The sequence below is a fragment of the Panthera pardus genome, unplaced genomic scaffold (assembly GCF_024362965.1).
Source record: "Panthera pardus isolate Hobbes unplaced genomic scaffold, ASM2436296v1 HiC_scaffold_16, whole genome shotgun sequence".
NCBI lineage: Eukaryota > Metazoa > Chordata > Mammalia > Carnivora > Felidae > Panthera > Panthera pardus.
This window is the reverse complement of record NW_026526721.1, coordinates 54,048,810-54,068,625: the sequence shown is the minus strand read 5'-3', so window position 1 is coordinate 54,068,625 and position 19,816 is coordinate 54,048,810. Positions and strand designations below refer to the sequence as shown.

The following is a 19,816-nucleotide window of genomic DNA, read 5'->3' as shown; positions in this document are numbered from 1 at the left end:
GAGAAAGCCTCAATTTTCCTAGAGAATAACCTAAGTGGTCTTGAACAGAAAATTTGTGGAAATATGGACAAGAAGGCCATTCTGATGAGGGCTTCATTGGAAATGGGGAACATGTTATTGGAAACTGGAGGAAAGGCCATCTTTGCTATAAAGTAGCAAAGGATGTGGCTGAATTATGCTCATGTCCTAGTATTTTATGGAAGATAGAACTTGCGAGCAATGAAATTGGACACTGGGCTGAACTTTTTCTAAGCAAAGTGTTGAAGCTGCAGCTTCAATTCTCTTGAATGGTTATAGTAAAATGCAAAAAGAAAGAAACGACAGAATTTTTAAAAGGGAAGCATAAGTTTAAAATTTGGAAAAGTCTCCGCTCATCCCTATTACAAAAAGTGAGCAAGCACATTTGGAAGAGACCATTAAGGGTGTGGCTAAGAGATCTTTTGATAAGGAGATTAGTATGGGTGTGAACTAGGGATTTTATCAGCCACCCCAGAGAGAAAAGAGCAACTGGAACTAAAGGAGAAAACAGGAATGAAAGCTGGTTTTAAGACTTCTTAGAATTCATAAGCGGGGACCACAGAGCCACACTGCTTCAAATGTGCAACATTTTTCTGGACAAGGAAAGAATTCCAAAGGCAATTCAGAGCTTATCAGGATTTCTTCCTTGGTTTCCAAAGGAGGAGTGCACCACTTGGGTTTCAACAAACCAGAAGACCCCACCCAAAGCAGGGGAGCTGGACTTATCCCTAGCAGAGCCCTAGGGGAGCAGCTAACTCCCTTAGATTTCAAAGGATAGAGCCATGAGGAGCTAGGACAGAAGCAGAGTGAGGGCAAGGCTTCCAGAGAGATCCCTACAAGGGCAAAGCTCAGCCAAGATGTGGGGGTGGGGGAGAGGCTGCAGGCACTGCATAACCTGCAACCAGTAGAGCGACAGGCATACCATCATACCACTCCAGCCCAGGAGGGATGTTGTGCAGACTGCACCCAACTAAGCCATGGGGACGGGAATACCCTATCTAGTGTGTCTGGAAGGTGGGACCCCTGCCACAACGGGCCAGGCAGGCACAGCATCAAAGTAAAGATTATTCTTGAGTCTTAAGATTTGATGTTGTTTGTTCCGTTGGGTTTTAAGTTTCCTGAGACCTATCAACCCTTCCTTTCTTATTTCTCTGTTTTGGGACAGGAGTGTTTTAAGTCTATGACTTTACCACCATTGCATTTTGGAAGCACATAACCTGTTTGAGTTCACATGTTCATAGCTAGAGAGGAATTTGCCTCAGGATGAATCATAGCTGGAGTCTCACCCATATCTGACATAAATTATATTTAGACAAACTTTGGAGTTGATGCTAGAACTAATAAGACTTTGGAAGCACTGCTTTGGTATGAATGCATTTTGCATTTGAGGACATGATTGGAGGGTGGGGGGCAAGGGCGGAATGCTAAGGTCTGTATGTTTGTGCCCTCTCAAAATTCATGCTGAAAACAGAAGGTAGGGCCTTTGAGAGGTTGCTTAGGTTATGAGGGTGGCACCTTCATGAATGGGATCAGTGTCCTTTAAAAGAGAGTTCCCCTGGGGGCGCCTGGGTGGCTCAGTTGGTTGAGCGTCCGACTTCGGCTCAGGTCACGATCTCGTGGTCCGTGAGTTCGAGCCCCGCGTCAGGCTCTGGGCTGATGGCTCAGAGCCTGGAGCCTGCTTCCGATTCTGTGTCTCCCTCTCTCTCTGCCCCTCCCCCATTCATGCTTTGTCTCTCTCTGTCTCAAAAATAAATAAACATTAAAAAAAAAAAAAAAGAAAAAGAGAGTTCCCCTGGCCCTTCTATCATGTGAAGATACAAGAAGTCTCCAGTCCAGCTGAGGGACCTCACCTGGCCATGATGGCACCCTGATCTCAGACTTCCAGCCTCCAGAACTAAGAGAAATAAGTTGTTATTTATAAAGAAAGTCTGATGAGTTTCACCCAGTCTTAAAAGTTATAAAAATAATAAAAAAGAAAAACACACATAGGAAAATGACTGTTGGGATGTGCCTTATAAAAACTAATTTTGGGGGCACCTGGGTGGCTCAGGCAGTTAACTGCTCGACTCTTGATTTCAGCTCAGGTCATGATCTGATCATGGTTTGTGGGATTGAGTCCCGTGGTAGGGCTCTGTGCTCACAGTGTTGAGGCTGGTTGGGATTCTCTCTCTGCCCCTTCCCTGTTCATGGGAACGTATGCATCCATGTGCTCTCTCTCTCTCTCAAAATAAACATTTAACAAAAAACAAAAAACAAAAAAAAAAAAAAAGGAATTTGTCTGAGGCAGGGGTGCCTAGGTTGCTCAGTCAGTAGAGCATGCAACTATTGATCACCAGGTCACGAGTTCAAGTCCCATTTTGGGTGTAAAGCTTATTTAAAACAAACAGAAAAAAATATTTTAGGTAATTTGTCTGAAGCTTTGGAAGACATGTCTACATAAGCACTCTCTGAACAGTAATTTAGAGAGATTAGAGTTTTACATCTTTACATTTTAGAATTCTACAACAAAAAGTAATTGTGATGAATCTGTGCTTCCCAATCTCATTTTTTCTGATATCCCATCTTTGATTCCAAATTAAGTATGGATACTTTGTACCAAGTACTACTCAAGAATTAATGGATTCCAGTAATAATCATACCTTCATCCATTTGTCATATTAGTTTCCAAATGTATGCTTCTGTATGGCTCATGTGTACATGGTTCATGGTTCTGTGTACATTTAATCTTCATTTACTGTTAAAACCATCTGGTTAAAAGCATCATTATGAAGCATAAAAATACGGAAGGATTCCTAAGAATGGATTTCAGGACATGAGATAAGAAGAATAGCCAAGCAAAAAATATAACCAGTATTAACTGAAGTAATGCAAAATATCTTCCAAAATAGAAAATAGACATTTGGGACTACTCTGGAAAAGAAGAGTGGATGCTCTAAAAGTGCGGTTTCAGAGAATATTACTGGTCATATTTTGCCAGCCTCAAGTTAATAAAGCCAGGTATTTTCAAAGTGTGAAGGAAGACATACAATCAAACCTATATTAACCAAAAGGCTGAAGCAGTAGTCTAGTCTGACTGACTAAATTTACTTACAAAGCCTTTTTATTTCAGCTACTGCTATTGAAACCCTTCCTAGAATGTATTAAAGTATACTTTCTTGCTTTAGTAAGTACAGTATAGTGAATGTAATTAAGTCACTGGTGACTGCAGGTCTTATCATACATTAGGGTCAGTCTTGGAAGTATCAGTTTCACTGGATCCTAATGACAATGTGGACATTTGGGCGAGACGTATACAGACTGGCCCTCGGCTATTCATTCTTTGAAGATCTTTTTTTTTTTAAACTAAATTGTTTAGAATCAATTTTTTAAAGGGGAGGAAAGAAGCTTATTTTCCTGTGTGTCAAAGGCAGGAAAAATAAACCTGGTTATCTGAGCTTTTACTATATCACTGGAGCTTTTCTAAAGTAATAGATATTCTTGAAAAATCTGTTCCATTTCAACACTTTTAAGGAAATGAGTGCCTAAGGGCACAGCTGGGGGAAAAGAAAGGTAAAATCCAATTCCTATGTGGAGAAGAAACCAATACTGAAGAGTGCTGTGCAGTATCCAGGTACTTAATAAGTGTGCCTTATGTACTACGTATGCATAAATGCGTATATATGCTGCTAAGCACCAAGGCTACAGAAGCCTTTTCTGCTTTGTGCCTCAGTTTCCTTATCTGCAAAATTCAAAGAATGTCCATATATACCTCTCCATAATATACAAAAGCTTCCCATGCTGTGATTCATTATGAGCAAACGGATATTACTCTACCAACAACTGTGTGTGTGTGTGTGTGTGTGTGTGTGTGTGTGTGTGTGTGTTGGGCGAGGGAGGTTAGGAGAAATAACTTTCCAAGGGGACGTAGGATGTGCAAACTCCTAAGAATACTATTCCTCAGTTAACTGAGGAATGGCGGCTAGTCATTTTACTCCTCTTTTTATTGCTTTGGGCAGGACACTAAATGAATAACAAATCAGGAGTTGACTGAGTTATATGTTAAGGGATTAAATATTAAATACCCCAAAAGAAACAGTGAAGCATTCACAGAGGCTTGAGTTCCTTTCAGTTTCCTTTGAAGTCTTATCCTAAATGACAGATGGCATCAGCATTTGTGGTCTGGAGTGGGCATCAGCATCTAGTCTTGACAGGAGCAAAATGTATGATCTTAGACAAGTCACCTGATCATCTGCAAAATATTTTCTTCTATTTCTGTCATTAAACAAGAATACCATGACAAATTCAACACATTTCCTTTTAAAATAAAGACATTACACAAACAGTTCATAGGAGTGCCATGCATATATTTTGATTTTGTAAAGGCATTTGACTAACTATTGAATGCAAACATTACAACAGGCTGCATATTCAAATGGGTTCTTAACTTTGAACAGCAAGCACTGAGTAATAAATCAGAAGGAATGCTACAAAGATGGGTTGAATTAAGATTAAATTTAATGGTGGATCCGAATGAATGGTCTAGATCACTTTTTAAAATTGCTGCTATATGCACATCATAAACTTCTGGCATTCAGTCTGAATACATCACTCTCCCTGTGTGGAACAACTGATTCAGTGGGTTTTCCTCTTATGTTTCACTTATATAAATGTAAACCCTGGCAATACAGTGGGGGGAAAAAAACCCTGCAAGCATGGAGTAGGAAAGGCCTGACTTAAGTACAGTTCATGCGAAAAAGAACTAAAAGCTTGAGCTGACTTCGAGCTCAACATGAGTCAACAGTGTGACATGACTGCCAAAAAAGCTAACGTAATCTTCGCCACCGATAACAGAAGTGCAGTGTCCAGACCGAGAGCGTTACAGCTTTCCTGTACTCTCTGCACCCTGTGCTGGGCACCTCGCATCTAGAGTTATGGGTTCTGTCCCAAGGGTACCCTATTTAAGGGTGATACTGATAAACAAGAGTGATTCCAGGACAGGCAGTGACCAGAAAGGGAAAGGGTCCTTTCTGGACTAGAAAACTAGTCCTGAAGACTGGAGAAATGACTGTTTAGCCTGGGAAAGCTAAGTCTTAGGGGAGAGATGATATTCAATATCTAATGAGCAGCTAGTGACAAAGTTCAGACGTAAAAGGACACAAACCAAAGCAGATCTGGGGTCAATACATACAGAACCCCAAACTGAATGGGATGCTTCAGCACTCGGGATGTTCAGGTAATGCAACTATTGTCAACTCTGACTACAGCTTAGAAACACCTGGGGATGTTTTAAATCTATCAAAGCCCAGGCCCCACCCCCAAGCAATTAAATTAGAATCTCTGGGGAAGGGCCTGGGCAATGGTAGATATTAAAAGCTCTCCAGGGGTTTCTAATGTGCAGCTACACTTGACAATGACCAAGGTAAATACAATCAGGGTGGCTACCTGTCTGTGTGTGGTATAGAGGGGATTCCTTCTCAGAAGCCTTTTATTTCCCAAATCGTTTCTGTTCTAGAACCTTTTATACTTTTAACTTGTTAACAACATCCTCTGTGATCATGAAGATTAGCGCTTGTTGCAAATATCTGAAAAGAAGTGAAGTTTAAATGGCACAGTCTCTTAACAGGAAGAATTCAGGTTGAGTTATAATAGCTAGCCTATTCTATTCATGAATAAGAGCTTTCTACAATTTAAGCACTACTTAAAGTAGTGGGGAAAAGGACAATAGTCCTGGCACATTCATATGTCGATAAACTTAAACAATTTAACTCCAAAGTGTTGTAAAATAAATTTAAAGCATGCTGACATTCAAGACTTCAAGTTTTTCCCGTGATAAAGGAATTCTTAAAATCAGGCAGAAAGTCCTTTGGTGTTTGAATGGTCTCTGTCACTAGTAGCTGAGCCAATGTACATGATAAAATGTTTTATTTTTTCTACTTTAAATATTACCTAAAACTTTTCCTAACAGAAAAGCCTGGATTTTTCATAACAAATATAGATTTCCTTCAGTGTTAGTTACATTCTTAATTCTTAATCCTATTCTTCTGACCACTGAATAGAAATGTTCATACACATTTCCTAATCTCCTTTGAAAAGATACATCCATATGTGTTCCCAAACCTTCTGGCCTTAATATAGGTCAGGCACCCACTGTAGTGGGTGGGGTTATGCTTCTAAATTTCACAGTGACCCCTCCAGATTTTTCCACTTAAACATAACACACCCTCTAAACTTTAAAAAAAACTTTCACTTTGAGTTACGGTAAATCATCAACCATTTCCTTTTACTTTTGTTATCTGCCAATGCAAAAAAAAAAAGCTCCTAATGAATCCGAAGCTAGGCTCCTGGAAGTCTCACTCGTTAATCTTTGTCATGTGGCTCATAAATAATGAGAGAGGTATTAAAGATCATCATCTTGTTTACAGACAATCACCACCAAAAGGAGCCTGGAAGAACACTGTGGATCTGACTGGACGTAAGCAGCCCGAAGAAGCATTTCAGGAGTCCTGATGTGGGGACGCAGCAAAGATTTAACATCTTATCAATAGCTGCTAACTGTACCTTGTCTCACATAACGACTGCTCTTTCTGTATCAAAACACTAGAAAATAACAGCCTCACAGACATCTGAGCAGCTGCTGGGTGGACAGTTTGCACCACGGCCAACAGTCACCTTTCCATTTTTCAAGCACATACCTCTCACAGAAATGTTTTCAGTGCGGCAGTCTACAGAGCTGGTTATAACACCGGCACGATGTAACAACAAAATTCATGATGATTTTGCTTTTTCAGTCTGCCCCCCCCCCCTTTTTTACATTCTTCCCTCCCTTTCCGTCTCCCTAAAGAAAACCAAACCAACAATACTTCCACAAAACCTGACTCAGACTTATGAATATAATGCTTTCAGTGAAAGCAGACCAGCTTTATAGGAGAACAGCTTTCATGAGAAGCAGGAAGCTGATCTGAGCAGCAGAGAGAGCAGGGATGGGGCGGAGCAGAAAGGAACTGAGCTGGGGGAGAGCGAAGCACAGACAGTTCTGGCTGCTTCGAGTTACTTATTGACAGTTTCATCTTAGAGCACAGATTTATGAACAGGGGGAGCGTCCGTCCCACCGTACCTTTTCTTTCTTTTACAAATCTCTGTCAATCTGGTAAACTATTGCACAGGGGAAAGTGAGGCCTTACAGCCTCGCCAGAGCCCAGTTGCAGGGAAATGATGTAAGCTTCCCACCTCCCACCAGCCCCAGCTCTGCCAATCCACCTCTACTCTGACCTGTTAACATCCCCTCCCTCCCCCGGTGCCACTGCCAGGGGGCTGCGGGGCCCCCGGCTTGCCTAGCTATGTCCTACCGTGCGCCAGAAAGTATTTGCCAGAGGATAAGGAGTATTTTTGTTTTCAGAAAAGTCTTCCATGAAAAAGCAAATGTCTATTTAGAAAATAATGCTGAGTCGACAAAAAGCTAGTCAGTCCCCAGGAGAAATAATATTAAATAGGACTGAGGTGAGAAATGCAATTTAGCCAAAGGCAGCAGAAGGTGTGATGTAGCTAAGGGTTTAATAATGGGAGTTAGGAGACAGGTTTTGCTATTCTAATACCACCTCTGTGACCTTGGACGATTGGCTTCATCTCTCTGGTTTCATTTTCTGTAAAAGGAAAGAGTTAATATAAATTATATCTGAGGTCTCTTGTACTGCTGTAATTTTATGAACTGATACCCAAAAGAAATAAGCCGAGAGCAAAAAAGCAATCTAATGTGGTCAACTATTTGCTGTTTACTAAAAATTGCAAGCAACTCCTTCTGTTAAGCTATTTAAGATATGCTTTCCCCAGGTACTAGTAAATGTGAATAGGACTAGCAAAAGATTTATAGGGAAAAAAGTTACAGGCAGTTCAAGTGTTAATCCTGATCTGGAGAATTATAGAGCATTAGGATCTCGAAGATTCACGCTAAGGACAGGACAACTTATAAGCTGATGCATGGAAGCAGTTAATACTAGGACATTACCTAAACAACATAAACTATTTACCTGAGTCAGCAATGTTCTAAGTTTAAAGGAGACCCCCCCCACGCACACACACACACACACACACCACAGAGAAAAAAAAATTTTAATTATGAACACACAATACACTGGTTACTAGCACCACAGTATTCAAATTAGGGTGGGCAAACTCCTGGAAGTACATCCATGAGAGCTGCCAAAGGGTATGAAGAATACTCAGGCACAAAGATGATAAAACAATTTCCAGACCAATGTTTCTAAGTACGCTTTCCTAGAACTGATGTGCTGAGAATGCCCTAGAGAGTAGGTTCCCCCGCCCCTTTCCACTTTCCTTTTTCCAATCCCCCTAATCCCCCTTTACAAAATCAAGGCACACAGCTCACCCATCACAAATCTCATGCTGGGGTAGGAAAAACCTCTGGGCAGGACGCAAGGGGACAATTAGAAATACTGGTGGTGAAAAAGTATACGGCCCTAATCGGGGTCCTTTGACAACTCAGGTGGCTTTGCCAATTCTTTGCTTGGAATAAATTTGTAGCAAGACCTAATTTGGTTGTCAGCGGAGAAATCATTAACCATAACTTTAAATGACAGATCTCTGAGATTTTGAATAAGAACCCATAAATTCAAAGAATTATGTGACACTGCTATATTAATACTCTTACATCTTCTTCAACTTATTTATGTAAACGAATTTTCATAATATATATATTAGAAAGACTGAAAAACATACTAAACTCTTTCTGCAATGAATAATCTCATTGACTGATACATGAATTAAAAGGAATGCACCAATAAAGCACTGATACAAATGTCCTTCTATTATTACTTATCAAAATTTCTAATTCACCATATTATCCTGATCAACTGTGTACTAAAAATCATTGCAATAACTTAAAAAAATATTAGTCTTATGGTAACAGTAAATTAAATTTCACTACCATAAGTATGATAAGGTGATCAAAGATCGATTTTTAAACATAATAATACATAAGGATAAAAATTTAGTGAGAAAAGTGTAATAACAAAGACCTCAAGGAGAAGAATTAACAGTCTAAAATTTCAGACTGCTGAAGAGTAGTTGTAAATGGGATAGTGGTAGTTTTACATAGTTTTGGCTTTTGGTTCAAATAAATATGTTTAAGAAGGATAGAACAATTTTATTAAGAAATTCAATAATTACACTCAACAATTTTACCTTTAGCAAATGATTTAAACTTATGACAAAAATTTCAAGTGTCAATGAAGAAGTACATGAGGGAATCCACAGTTTTCAAAATTCTTTTACTGGAGTGAAAATGTTTGAAGACCACTATGCTGGGTCACCCTTCTTTCATTCCAAAGCACCTTTCAAGGGTCACTACAGAGTATTAAAAAAAAAAAAAAAAAAAAAGAAGTGAAGAGAAGAATGAACCTCAGGAAACAAGCAACTAAGCTTCCCAGTTACCCATGGTTCTTCTTTTAATACCGCAACAGTTTTGTCTCCTAATTTTAAACCACTATAAACGAAGTTCTTCTCAAAATGGGGAACTCATTCTCATCTTCTTAGACCACACCAACATGATTTAACCTTTTAGTAATGTTTCCCACACAGTTTTCACTAACTCTAATCCTGTGGACTGTTCATATAATGCCCCTGAGACCTATGGATGCTCCTCCTGGATGCCTTTCTGGATTCCTGCCAGCAAACTGGGGGATGTGGGTTCAATTCTTGGCCCACCAATCATAACCTGCCAGCCCATGAGCTGAAGTACTGAAACTCTCTGAGCTCCAACTTTTTTCCCTATAAAAAGAAGTTAATTTCACCTTCCTAAACTACCTCACAAAACTGAGATGAGTTCACAGAAGTGAATACACTTTACTTAAAGGGATGTTTTTCCCTTTTAGTCAGGCTCTGCCTATCACTTCTCACCACTGAGTGTCTGCATGAAGCTCCCCTTTCTACTCTTTGCTATAAAGTGTGGAAATCAGCAAAAAGCTAACTAGATCTGTTTAATTCTGATGAAAACTGCTTAAGTCAACAATGGAGATCTTTTATTAAACACATGAAGTTTGTGACTTTACTTTGAGAGATCATATAGTTTCTGGATCACTAACACGGCTGGATGGCTTAATAACGTATACACAGATTTAACTCTATATATGTTCCAAAAACTCAGTCTGCTCTGATATAACAGCAGTTTCACTGAAGAGTAAGGCTTAACATTCTTAAGTTGTTACCCTCATTCATTTTGGTGTCAAACCCATCTTACTCCCAATCACCAACACACAGGTGCATGTTGCTTTTACTAACTATTCACTAAATGTTTTTGTTTATTAGGTATTTGGTACTCCAAAGCTTCAGTTTCCAAGCTACTAGTCCATCTAGTGCCCAAGAATCTTAGCTTCATTTCCAGAAGCACAAAATACACTTTTCACTTTCAAAAGTAGCAAACAATTCAAACAACATCAAAGAGAAGGTTTTCTAAAAATTAACTAATACTACCTGTTCTATTTTAAATGTCCATATGGTAGGCTAGGCACCTAATTCTATGAATTATTATTTGGTTACTACTATTATTATAGTCTCAACTGACCCTGAATCTGAGCCACAAAAATATTTAAGTGACTTGCTCAAGGTAACAAAAACAGGCAAGAAAGCCAAAACTAGAATGCAATCCTACAGATAGCGCAGAGACTGCTTGGGATTCTCTCCCTCCGCCCTCTCTGCCCTTTCCCTCCCTCACACTCTCTCTCTCAAAATAAATAAATAAACTTAAAAAAAAAAAACAAAAAACACAAATTTATAAAATTTTATCAGGTGCCTAAAGAAACACTAAGAAGAAAAATGTCAAAAACCTGGCCTGTAATAGAATTTGGGGTCTACTCCCTATCTACTTAATAATTGTTATCTGACCCGGAGGGGAAATGTGATGATTTTAATCAACTCTCATTGACGACCTGATAGAGGTATAATGAAAAGTATTTACATCAAAAAGTATCAGAGCCCAGCAAAATGTCCCTTTCAACTACTAAATTGCAATTCTATTCCTTTGGCAAATCTTAAAATCATAAGCTCATGCAATGTTACTTCTGAGTTTCTTTGGATAACTGGGTTTTGGTCTTTGAGTCCATATTATTCTCCTCTATAGCTACTGTCTAAATCTAAAGGCTCTTTGTTTTGTTCTGTTTCTTTTCTTCATTTAAAGGGACTAAAAAAATCAGTTTGTCCATTTCCTTCATGCACAGTTAGACTGCATCCTATGTGTTCCCCAAAGCTCTGTGTGTGCCACTGGTAGAGTCCTGATGGCTCTCATTTTGAATACAGACCTGGTTTCCCCATTATCCTGTAAGATCCCACAGAAAAGAATCTTGTTTTTGTTCATCTTTAGAACCCCAGCACCTACTACACTATGTTGCACCAATAAATGTTAAAACATTAGTTGAAAACTTTCAAGCCTGTTTTCTGACTCCAAAGTTTCTTTTGCCACTGAACTACTCTAGGAGTCTATCTCTTTAGATAGTGATAATCTTAAATCACCAAAACTGATTAGGATTTAGTGGATTAGTGATGACTTTTCTGGCAATTGGTTGGGGAAATTAGAAGGGAGCACCCTTGGGTTGATGTCTCAATATCCATTTTGCTGAACCTATGCCCAGCATTCAGTTTTCAGACAAAAGAGAGGCCTCAGGGTCATAATCACTTAAAATTTATTGACCAGCTCAAGGGGCTTTGTTAATCCCATAATATCCGGCACAAGGTCAGTGTCAGATAAACACTTTTATATTGCTTGATTAATTGACTGCTGCTATTAGACCCGCCACAGGCCAAAGACCATCCTTGAAGTACAACAAGTATGTTAAAAGATTTCACAAAACATCAGTTAGTCTCAAGATCAAAAATTCACTGTATAGAAAAGTAAAATTGTAATTAAATGTAGTCAGACATCAAAAAAATCCCCCGAATATCATACTTCTACTTTTTTCCATATGAAGGTCTTTCAAAAATGTAAGGTTAAGAGAACCTTTTAGCTTAACCTAAAAACCAAACAAAACACTCTCCCATAAACTAAATGGCACAATCTAACAGAAACTGTTGGTCCTTAAGGTATGTGAATGGGGGAGAGAAATTTAGGATCTATAATCATCCAGTATTTCTTAAATTCACCAAACCCAATTACTATTTTGATAAATCTAAACATACTTATTTAAAGAAGTTACCTGAAGTCTCCCCAAAATTGCACATGCCCCTTTTATTAACAAAACCTGTTTGTGCCCTGGCACACACAGCAAAATAAACAAACACATAAACTTGAAAACTTCAGGTTGTTCCAGAGATCTATTTTTAAATGTTTCAAATTTCCCTGAGATCTCTTTGCATTATTAGACTCCTAGAGACTAAAGATTGAGCATTCTGTTCAATGCTAAGGCTGTTATTATACTAAAAATCAATTTAAGATGTTTTTAAAAATCAACAATCTCATAAAGAACACCTGGTGATCTTAATACACGTTTTTTAAACCCAAAACATCTTTAAAAAAACACAAGGAATTGTATGGGGCGCCTAGGTGGCTCAGTAGGTTAAGTGTCCAACTGCAGCTCAGGTCATGATCTTACAGTTCGTGGGTTCAAGGCCCACATCAGACTCTGCTGATGGTTGGGAGCCTGGAGCCTGCTCAGATCCTGTATCTCCCTCTGTCTCTGCCCCTCCTCCACTCATGCTCAGTCTCTGTCTCTCTCTCTCTCAAAAATAAACATTAAAAAAATTAAACAAACAAACAAACAAGGAATTGTAAATAGATTACACTTTGCAGGCCGACAGGCTTACACATTTCCCCAAATCTCAAAGTCATACTAAACTGGGGGATTATTAGCTTAATAATTTCTTGATGGGGTTAATCTTTTCAATGTAAAGCCACAGTCATAGCTACCTTACAAGTTATATATACAATGCAAAACAAATTCGAGGTACCACAATGATTAGCAAGGTTAAAACAATGTAATTTAACTAGCAAGTTACAATTTCTCCTCACCACATATGTGAAAGACATTTCAATTACCTAGAGTTAAGTATTCTGTCTCAAGGAAACATTCTTATTAGTATTAAGACCCTTTAAAATAAATATAATATTATCAAGCATAAGATTCCAGTACTCCTTTTAACTGTGTATTATTACTTAAAATTGTTAACATTTGTTGATTTTTATAGTCCCTTACAAATAAATAAATCATATTTGGTGAAATATATTCCCTCAAATGAGATTATTTGGGTTTTCTTTTTAATCTGACAACTTTTCCCCTCAAAGGTTTATTTCTCCTGTACTCTAACATCATCTCCTTAGCTCTAAGATGTGTCCTATTTGAAAGTCATCATTTGTCAATGCTTAAGCAAGCCCCTTCTAGTTACACAGACATCTAAGATGGGTCTATAATACACTAACATTTTACTGATGAAAATTTAGCAAACATATTTTACAATACATTTTCAATTGAGAGAAAACTACTGAGATAAATATTATTTCCATTTCATGGAGTAATACCCTTAGATCAAGAGAAATCAAGCATCTCACCTAGTTAATGAGATGTAAAACTAAGACTTGAACTAGGTTTTCTTATTTGAAATCAGGAGCTTTTGGCATATACTGGGAAGTGTAGAAATATATTCATTCACCAATGCAGTGTAAAATTTGTGAGGGAGGGGGAAGTCTACCTGCTTCCAAAATGCCTCCTTCCCCTCCTACCCACTTTGAGCCCCTGATTGTTTCTGCATCTTAAACCAAATCTTTTCAAGCCTTTTATTGGACTTGCAGAGCTCCCTGACTTCTCTAACCATTGTTTTGATCCCTTTTACTCTTTCACTATTTTTATGACTTTCCTCACTGTCCTATGAAAAATAAAGAATGTTAAGAAGATCACTGGAAAATTATTTAAGTTCGCTTTTTTTTTTTTAGATGGGTGTTATAGTTAAAAAAAAAAAAGTCTTCTTTTAGAAGCACCAAAGAAGAAGGAATATATATACCTTGAAAGCTAATGATAGGATTCTATACTTAATCTCTGATTCTGTCCTTAAGACTATGGGAAAATAAAAAAAAAAAATCTCTCCATAAAGGCATTAACCTTTAGGAAATTGGCCAATTCCCAAGAGTAGATAATGCCTGGAAGCTGGAGGTATTACGGGTTGTGTTAAGGAGGCAAGGTCATGAAAGGTCAGTAACAAAGTTTCCGGTAATAGTGGGGCAGGCAAAGCCCTGACTTCTGCTGGGACCACACACAAGCTGTGCTGTTATTAAGAAGTGAAGCCCCTGACCTCCTACTCTCTTCCAAATCGAATGCTGGTCACAGGCCCATTGGTGTGGCTTTTGATGATGGAGTAAATAGTGAGTAAACAAGATCTCAGAAGTGAAAGGGAGAAACAAGCAGAGGGAGTCACCTATGTAAGTAGGGGGTGCTCTGGACGGAGCTTAAAGTTTAAAGTCACTTAAATAAAAGAGCAACTGGTAAAATAAAAAGGGTGAACATTTAGAAAACTGAAGTAAATAGATGCATATACATAAACATTATGTAAATAATTTTCTGCTTAATCATATTATAAAGCATGTAACTAATTATTTGATTTATAAACTCTTCATGCTTAGAGCTGGTACAACACACCGGTCCCACAGAATGGTTATTGATGAAAATCTTTCCGAAAGTGTTTACAAAGGTTTACTTTAAATACTGTATATTTGAAACTGTAAAACTCTAGATTATACTCTATATATTATGTCTATAAACTCTGTACTATACATGAAGCTATACAGTCCTGGGGGGAAAAATGAAAAATGATGGAAAGCACTAAAACAAAGACATGAAAGAACTAATCAAAATTCATGGAGTGTGATGCAAAATCTCTAGCCAAACTGTGGAAATCATTCTTTTAAAACAAATTTTGCTAGATCCTGCCCTTTCTCTAAATACATCTGTGTGCCTTTTCCATGATTAAGAAGGCCAAGTGTCTCAAAAAGGCATATAGAAATACCAAAATATTTTTGTACTGGAGCGATGGTCAGGTTCAACTGCCTTCTGAGATATCTTCCCACAGAAAATGAAGAGCAGAATTCCACTTCTAAAACTCTGAAAAAGTAGAACTACTATGTGGCACTTCACAAAAACTAAGTCACCACTTGGGCTTCCCTACTTCCTCCAGTGCAACTTCTTGAAACAGTGCCAAGAACCATTTGATCGCTTCAACCAGTGCTGATGAGGGGGAAGCAGCTGGAGTACATGAATTAGTGTTCTCTGTTGTATTTTTGTTTTCAAATAATTATCTAGAGAACCAAGGAGCTTGATCAAGAAGGCTCTCTGGAAACAAGGGAAAGACCACCGGATTAGGGACCAGAAAACCTGGAGAACAGCTCTGAATTAGGATTAAACAGCTTTGACTTCAAATGTTCTCTAATTATTTCTTCTATCTAATAGTTTTGTTTTAGCGGTTCTTTTTATAAGTTTTTGGAGGGTAAAACACCAAGTGCATTTCTTTATCTTCTAAGAACACATACAAGATAATTTGTCAAATGGTACGTGTTCAAAGATATTTACTCGAGTATAATTAATAAACTCAAATAATAAAATGAAGTGGTTCCTCATGTTTTCCCCACAAAATCAAGTTTGCATTAAAAATTGGAGAAATTGGGGCGCCTGGGTGGCTCAGTCAGTTAAGCATCCGACTTCGGCTGAGGTCATGATCTTGCTGTCCGTGAGTTCGAGCCCCGCGTCGGGCTCTGTGCTGACAGCTCAGAGCCTGGAGCCTGTTTCAGATTCTGTGTCTCTCTCTCTCTTGGACCCTCCTCCATTCATACTCTGTCTCTCTCTGTCTCAAAAATAAATAAACATTAAAAAAATTTTTTTTAAAGATCGGAGAAAGAGGATAACATGGTGTCTAATGGTTCTAAGTGGATATTTCAAAAAGGCCAAATGGAAGTTTCGTGGGGCAGGATAAATGGGTATAATACATCATCACTAACTCAGACAATACACATGTTTTTAAACATCATTTATGTTATTTCCTACCTAATCTGGAAGATTTAACTTCTCACATTCATGAATGCTCCCAAGTAGCCTATATATGTGATTTTTAAGTTAAAATAAATGCTAACTATAATTATACTACCTTTGACATTTTTGACTCCCAGTCTTTTTTTTTTTTTTTTTTTTTTTGGTAACCGCAAAGCCTGGCACGTAGTTACTTTGCCTTTAGAACATGCTGTATGTTCAATTCTTACTCCATCTTTTTTTATTCACTTATGTTACTTTTAGGAAAAATAACATAAGCATTTCCTGATGTTATTAAAAATATTGATGGACATAATCTTAATAGCCCAATTAATTTTTTTACTGGAATTGAGAAACTCAGACACAGAGAAATAAAGCATCTTGAACAAAGTTACCCAGTTTGCAGGTGGCAAACTAGGATCTGAACCTGAAATGTGTGATTCCATAGTAGTAACCAAATTACTTCTCTGAGTGCACACTCCTTCCCCATACATCTCATTCAACCACATTAGCTCCTGGCTTCTCTCCAAGGTGAAATGGCTGCTCAATGCAGGCTGGCTTCCTTACTAATCCTACTCTCTCCCCTTCCATCCCCTCCCCCCATGGCTCCAGGCCCCTCTTCTTAATTTGTGACCTATTGTTCACATGGCTCTGTCTGTGGGTTACTTACTTCTTTTTCCACCTATTCAACACTTATCTTTTAGTAATCTGGCTCATGTCCCCTCCCCTCCCATAAGGTCTTACTAAATAATCGAAACATTCATTCATTCATTCTATTCATTCAATAATTACTTAATATCTACTATATACCAGGCACTGTTCTGAGCACTGGGATAAAAAGAACAAAATAGATAAGGCTTGTAATCTCCTAGGAAGAAGAGAAGATAAAGAAAAAGATAATAATAATTTGGCAGTGATATGTATTATTAAAACAAGGTGATTTCTTGTACTATTTCTGGTTGGCTTCCTGCCAACTTGTTGTAAAACTATGAATTACAAAAGGCAAGGATTCTGTTTTATGTCTAAAGCCCAGCATATAATAGGTACTTCAGTGATCAGTAAATTAATACATGAATAAATGAAGAGGATGGATGAAATGATAAATGGGCAGAAGAATGAATGAATGAATGAATGAACTAATATTCGACTCAAACTGTAAAATAACTGTTTTATCTCTAAGTTTTGCTTTCCCCAACCAAGTTGTTCCCCCAACTAGGTTGAGGATCAATAGCCTATAGCCCACAAATCTGTGTTGGTCTGGTATGACCAGGGAGGATGAAAATGAACCTGAGTGATTTTAGAGCAGGCACCTCCAGGTAAGGCATGATCCCCCCATCTCCTATCAGCTTAGTCATACCCAGGTCCCAGTCACCCTCTCCACCCGCCTCCTGCAAGCATCTGCCTCAATATAAGTTCTCCTTTAGGACAGGGTCCGAACATTTAATAACAGTAGATAGCAACTTGAAAAGCTTTGTAACATATTCTTCACTACTTTTTTAGCAATTCTGATAATAGCAATTTCTAGTCTAGATTACATAAAATTGCAAGGAGATCCAAATCATTCCAGTTAATGGGACTAAAATCTCAATAGCTTACAACAATTTCATTTATCTGTAAAAATGTGAAAAATTTCAAAACATTCAGAAAAAGTGGTGGAATATATTTTTAAATAAAGCAAGATAAAGTGGCAAAGCCCTCAACAGTGTGAAATCACCTGCCTGTATCACTGGACACCGTAATCACAGGCCATAATTAAGGACACCATTTCTCAAACTTACTTAGCCTTGACAACAAACACAAATCCACAAACAACACTGTGGACCCCAGTCTAAGGAATATGGTCTTAATAGTTAAAAAAATTCACTTTGGGTGCACATTTAATTGTCAACAGTATCATAAACACAAATGCAAACTTCGTGACAAAAATCCAATAGTAATTTCGGTTATAAGGTAAGTAATCAAACCACCTAGAAAACACATTATTTATTTTGTATTTATCATCTAAATAAAACATTAAAAATTTTTTTAATTCTCATTAAGAACTAGCTAACACCTGGCTCAGTCAGTTAAGCTTCTGACTTTGGCTCAAGTTGTGATCTCATGGTTCTTAAGTTCAAGCCCCACATCAGGCTCTCTGCTGTCAGCTTCAGATCTTCTGTCCCCCTTTCTCTGCCCTTCCCCCAAGCACATTCTTGCACACGTGCTCTCTCTCAAAAGTAAACATTAGAAAAAAGTGGGGGGCACCTGAGTGGCTCAGTCAGTTAAGAGTTGAATTTTGGCTCAGATCATGATATCACAGTTCCGGAGTTCAAGCTCCACATGGGGCTCTGTGCTGACAGCTCAGAGCAGAGCCTGGAGCCCGCTTCAGATTCTCTGTCTCCCTCTCTCTGCTCCTCCCCCGCTCACATTCAGTCTCTCTGTCTCTCTCTCTCTCAAAAATAAACAAACATTAAAAATAAATAAACAGAAAAAAAAAATAAAAGAATTGGCTAACACCTGAGGATATGTCTATTGCCTGACTCAAGTTTAAGAAACCAGATCTAAAAAAACACAATGAAAGGCCTCCTGGGTGGCTCAGTGGGTTAAGCTCAGACTTCAGCTCAGGTCATAAACTCAGGGCTGGTGAATTAGAGCCCTGCACTTGGCTCTGTGCTCACAGCTCAGAGGCTAGAGCCTGCTTCTGATTCTGCGTCTCCCTCTCTCTCTCTGCTCCTCTCCGCTCATGCTCCCAAAAATAAACAAACATAAAAAAAAACCACACACATAATGAAAGGTATCGCTTAAGAAATGAATTCATGTATATTTGTGGGGAGATATATACATAACAGACTATTTTTCTAAATATTTACTTATTTTTTGAGAGAGAGAGACGGTGAGCAGGGGAAGGGCAGAGAGAGAATCCCAAGCAGGCTCCACACTATCAGTGGAGAGCCCTAAGCAGGACTGGATCTCAAGAGCCGTGACATCATGACCTGAGCCTAAATCAAGAGTTGAAAGCTTAACCCATTGAGCTACCCAGGTGCCCCCAGACTGACTATTTTAATCAAAGTTCATTCCTGATTAATATTCAAATAGTAGTGATTCTTAAAACTTTAAAATTTTAAATTTCTCTGCCTAACAGCTAGCATTCTCTGATAGAAGAATAGTTAATAATATATAAGTAAACTCTTTAAATAGATTACTGATATTTAAGAGAACCATGTGGATGAGTTATTTTGGCCAAGGAAATATCCTCTATTTATTTATCCTTTACTTATTATTAACACTTCTGATTTTACATTAAGTTTTCTGAAAATGAAACCTTTGTTTAACATTAAAGTTATAAGGACAAGCTCAGAAAATATATCCGAGACTTGATATTTTATTGTTCTTTCACAGAAATGTCCAAAAACTGTAAATAAAGTGTAAACATAACCAATAAAAGTAATCATAGACTGAAATCTGAAGATTCTGGAACCTGTTAGCTTATGAGTTATTGACCTCCTTTGTGAAATAAATATAACCAAATATCTTGTTTTCTTGCATCCCCTACTGTGTTTTAATAACATAAGTAAAATAAGTTCAATTTTTAGTTTTCCAAAGAGTCTCATGTATCTACATAGGCTTCCTACTGTGGAAATATTTCTCTTATTATTTCAAGTGCTCATGCCAACTTAGCATCACTAAAAATGATAAATTTTGATAAAACATGTTCCACTGAAAATAAAGAACCACAGAAAAAGAAGCAGAATCATATTTCTGCAGTACTGAGTTAACTTTTTAGCCCCATAATTGGAAAAAAAAAAAAAAAAGGTTTCTTATAAACATCC

General features: G+C 38.0%; 1 protein-coding gene across 7 annotated transcripts in view; it reads right to left on the bottom strand.

Annotated features, from left to right (window-relative positions):
- Positions 1–19,816, bottom strand: part of BBX (BBX high mobility group box domain containing) — a 282,740-nt gene that overhangs the window by 201,943 nt on the left and 60,981 nt on the right. Inside the window, exon 1 of one of the 7 annotated variants that reach the window (XM_053903313.1) lies at positions 6,690–6,709. The exons of the other annotated variants lie outside the window; for them this stretch is intronic. The gene's annotated coding sequence lies outside the window, so the exon portion shown is untranslated. Of the gene's footprint in view, positions 1–6,689; positions 6,710–19,816 lie in introns of those variants that run through there. 7 annotated transcript variants of the gene reach the window in all.